The sequence below is a fragment of the Littorina saxatilis genome, linkage group LG11 (genome assembly GCF_037325665.1).
Source record: "Littorina saxatilis isolate snail1 linkage group LG11, US_GU_Lsax_2.0, whole genome shotgun sequence".
Classification (NCBI taxonomy): domain Eukaryota; kingdom Metazoa; phylum Mollusca; class Gastropoda; order Littorinimorpha; family Littorinidae; genus Littorina; species Littorina saxatilis.
Window position 1 is genome coordinate 34,970,033 of NC_090255.1, and position 4,741 is coordinate 34,974,773.

At 41.2% G+C, this 4,741-nt stretch overlaps 1 long non-coding RNA gene across 1 annotated transcript; it reads right to left on the reverse strand.

Annotated features, from left to right (window-relative positions):
• Window positions 1–597: 597 nt before the first annotated feature.
• On the reverse strand, window positions 598–4,423 carry LOC138980333 (uncharacterized). The gene is made up of 2 exons (XR_011460295.1): window positions 3,970–4,423; window positions 598–3,797 (listed from the first exon to the last, which is right to left on the reverse strand). It is a non-coding gene; the product is annotated as an uncharacterized lncRNA (long non-coding RNA).
• Window positions 4,424–4,741: the final 318 nt, after the last annotated feature.

Here is a 4,741-nt window from a genome sequence, read left to right on the forward strand (position 1 = left end):
CTTTGGATCACGTCAGAGTCAAAGAATGGCATTATGTTGCTAGAGGTGAACCCAAGGGTAGGCTATTTCGAGGTTTATGTTCATGACCAAGTGAAGATTAGAAACCGTGCCATCTTTTTGTGACTGTCGACTGCATCTACAAACGCAGTGCAACAATTTGTGACCGGTGTGTTTGGCGGGGGGGGGGGGGGGGTGTGCGTGTGTGTGTGTGTGTGTGTGTGTGTGCGTGTGTGTGTGCGTGTGTGTGCGTGGTGTGTGGTGTGTATGTATGTATCTGTGTGCGTGTGCGTGTGTGTGTGTGTGTGTGTGTGTGTGTGTGTGTGTGTGTGTGTGTGTGTGTGTGTAATAGCGTGTGTGCGTGCGTTCAAGCGTGTGTGCGCGCGTGTGAGCGTGCGTGTGTCAACTTTGTGCAGATTCTCTTCGGTGTCCGATCACCCCCGGCCGTGATGCCCACGAACAAGATCCCAAGCTCACAGCAAAAGTCTCAGGGCTTGGAAAACCATCTCTCGTATCTCATTATTATGATCGCACCTGAATACTTTGACGAGACGAAGAAGACAGCCGCAGTGGGCTTGTTCGGGTCAAAATATCATACAATATCTTAAAGGACCAGACCACGCTGTTTTAAAGGTTATTAGAACCACTAACCGATGACTGAAGGTTAGAGAAATGCACCTAAAGATTCCAAAAATGTAAAGAAATTCACCGATTCGTAGCTTAATCATTGTGATTTAATTAAAAACGTTCCGCCAAATTCGTCTGCTAAACGAGACTTCGAAATGGCCGCCAGTAGACGAGAACCGGCTGTGACGTCACTTAGTGTTTGGAAACCGAAAGTTACAGCTTACGCTCAAGTGGGCGTTTGCCTAAATCGAGCATCAACAGCACGCCGAAGGAATGCGCACGGCTGCTGATAGCTATGAAGTATAGAAAAAAGGTTCAGGCATCAGTTGTCACCTTTTTCCGATGGGCTTACAACTTCTGCAGCAAGACTGATTAACTGGAAACGGCCAACACGATGTTGTGTGTTTCGCGACACTTTCTTCCAATGCGAACGCAGTTAAGCCGGCAAGAAAACCTGGCACACACAAAACAGCTGTTGCCTAACGCAGTTCCAGTTCCGACAATTGTTGACCACTCACAGGAGGTCAGAAACCGGATACCAATGTCATCAGAACGATCTGCTTTCACTAAACGCAGACGAAAGGAAGTGAGTACATGTATACTGAATGTGTTCTGTAAGGGATAGGGGTTCAGTGTCACTGGGCGTTTTTGTCAGACTGACAGTATTTGTAGTGGAATGGCATCTGTTCCTAATTTTAAGCACATGTGTTAAGATTACAGATTAAAATATATATATCTGTTACTATATGTCCGTCCCCATGCACCCACCTTAAAGTTCCCTCTCTCTCTCCCTCTTTTACACTCACCTGGGTAATCGATGAGTCTCAGGTTTAATCAGTGTCCGTCCATATACACATAGACATTCACACAAACACACACACGTTGTTATAGTTGTTATCTAATTCAGTGTTGTATTAAATAGATAAAGAAATCGTTAATACAGCAAGCTTGCATGAATAATTTGCTGTTGTCCTTTTTTTCAGATCAGGTTCTGTAATACAGTAATTATAATTAATACAAGTACAAATTCATGTTTGCAGTCATACTCATAGTGTGTGAGTGTGTGTGTGTGTGTGTGTGTGTGTGTGTGTGTGTGTGTGTGTGTGTGTGTGTGTGTGTGTGTGTGTGTGAAAAGCACTTTGATACTTAAAACATCTGTGTTATTTGATTTTATTACAAAACTGCAGTCAGAATATTAAGCAGACCTATTCCAACAATACATTTTGATCAGCAGTAAATGTAATGTCAAATTATGAACAACAATCATGTGAGCAGATATATCTAACAGTAACACATACTCTAGCAAAATAATACAACCAAGTACATGTGTGGACATCATCATCCACATAAAAAAATTGATTGTAGGAAGAGCACTCTGTGTTATTACCACTGCTTCAGTCAAACTGCCAGTTCAACTTTATCTCTGTGGGTTTTTTTTTTCTCTCAGAGTAACATGGGGAAAAAAACCTTTAAAAAACTTGCATGCTACAGAGCTGGATTGTTTCTAGTGATCATGCAGCATGATTTATCCGCATAGAAAACTACTGAAACACCTAAACAGAAATAACAATGTCTACAGAAAAAACCCACTGTTTGATTGCTGTCTGTAGTACTCCTCTTGCTAACAGTGGCATTAAAATAATTAAAACTAAGCTATGCTCTCTTGGGGGGGAAAAAGTGCTCTAAGTACTTTTTGTGTCTACATAGGCAAAACAAAACTATGCAATGTTTCAGATTTCCTGACCCACCCTATGTTTTTCCTCCTTATCCTGGACTATTTTGGACTCTTACAAAAATGTAGGCTACTTCAAAAATGACAAATTTTAATTTTGCAGGCTTACAAGGAAATTGACTCTTCTCTTACAACCAGAATACACCATGATTTCAAGCAAATAAAAAACTACATGCACCTGAGAAAAAAAAAATTTAATTCAAGAAGTTAGACCTCCTAACCCCAGCTTTTCAATTCAATTCAATACGTTGTTGATGTTGATTATGGAGCTTAACGTCCTCCCAGGTAACTAGGGACCTATATTGGGGCATGATTTTTTATACAATGTTAAAAGTGTAGGGTGTAATGGGGGGGAGGGGGACTGGAGGGTGACGGGGTGTAGTCGCTAATAAATTTAAAGGTGCGTTTATTATCTAATATACCAGACATTTTGTTTTGGCTGGTGTACAGAATAACATCACATAAAATCGCACTCGTAAAACATACAAAACACATAAAATGTACACATCAGTACACACATAACCCAAACCACACATATCCATACCAGCACCATCACACACATATCCACATACATACTCTAGTTTGTACATTATAAAAATAAATACATTATGATTAATATCATTACTAGTCAACTTAAATTAAGGCTCAAAATAGGTCTTAAGATGGATGTTATTTAGTGTAATGAAGAGATTATAAAAACCAAAAAAAAGCTATGAGAAAGAAAGTATGAAAGAATGATGCCCTTTCTCCGGTGAAAGTTCTGCTGATTGTGGTAACTTTTTTTTCTGTCTAAAACAGGCATCAGGTTAACTGAACGAGCTGTTTGAGGGGGTGGTGATCCTAACACTGGCCTATGGCAACACTGGTCTATGGCAGCTACAACAAAGCTCTGCATACACAGCAAGACTACAAAGCAACAGTGCCCAGACTTTGACTGCTACAGGCTGCTTTCCCATGCAAAGTACAAATGCAAGTGTCCATAAACCAGGGTTTAATACAAAGTCATGTAGTATGTGAGTGAGTTCTGATGAAAAAGTGATTGTGTTGTAATATTGGTTATTACTGAGTGTTGATGTTACAATGATTACATTATAAAAACAACAACAGAACAATGTGAAGAGCAAACTTCTTCTGTGGGCATGCAAGTGAGTTAATCTTGTGTGTGTGTGTGTGAAACTATATGTGACTGAGTGTTACAAATTTAAATGACAACAGTTTTCTTGATAGCCTTTAAAAACAACAACAAATACATACATTTAACAATCAAACAAATATAGGCACCTCAAAAAAAGTTGTATGTACACCTTCGTGGCTGGTGATGCATTCTTGCTCCCCTGCAAGTTTTCATTCTACAATGTACCTCAGGCTAGCTTCCTCTCTCTCTCAAATCTGCCCCTCCCACACAATACAACAGGTACAGTGGCCACTCTGACACCAGTCTCTGAAATAATCAAGAACAGTTAAAACTGCGATGAGCTGTTGTTCTTTTACTCGTGAATGCAATGCATGAACACTTAAACAATATCCCACTTATTCGCGAGTGCGTTGACAAGGCGAGAGTGAAAAAATAGCACAGACTCGAAAGCAGACGATAAGTTCAGCACAGAGTTTACCTTTGATCGCTGAGACAAACAGTGTCGCAATTTTCATCGTCACTGTTTCACTACTGCTGGAAGTGGCCTCCACCCTCATCTTTCATGCTTGATTCGAGGAGAGAAACCGGTAGTTCGAACATGTACGGTTCAATTTCGTCTGCAGTTACGCTTGTTGTCATGTTGGTAAACAACCATCCCCACACGGTGTGACGTCACGGATAATTTATTCATAAGCCAGTCTCGCGAAGATCACGCGGCACAATGGCGGGTCGTTTTGGAGAAGAAATCCGTCGCTTCGGTCACAAAATTCGTCGGATTACGGCCTTAGAAGATTCCGAAGTAAACCAAACATTGTTGAAGACGGTAAGAAAGTGGTTTTCTAACTAACTGCAAACATCGGGAAGTGTTCGGTCGCGCAGGAACACGATTCGAAGCGTTTTTGACGCTAAAACAGCGTGGTCTGGTCCTTTAAGCGTATTACCGATACCTGTCCCAGTTATTATAGGCAATTGGTCTAAGAGGACGTTAAACTCAAATAGTCAGTCCGTCGTTTTAACGGGGATGGGAATGACGACACCTTTACCTGCCCCTCTCCCCCTTCCCTTCCTTTGACAAGAGGTTCAACCATTTGAACTTCTGTTTCACTGTAGGAAAACAAAGCTGATCTGTCTTCGAGTATAGACGAAAACATGGCTTGAGGTCATTGTATTCTGGTGGTGGCCTTCTGCCTGATGGATGACCCGGGCATGCTGTTTTCATACAACCAATGGCGTGAATATAGGTTCAACAG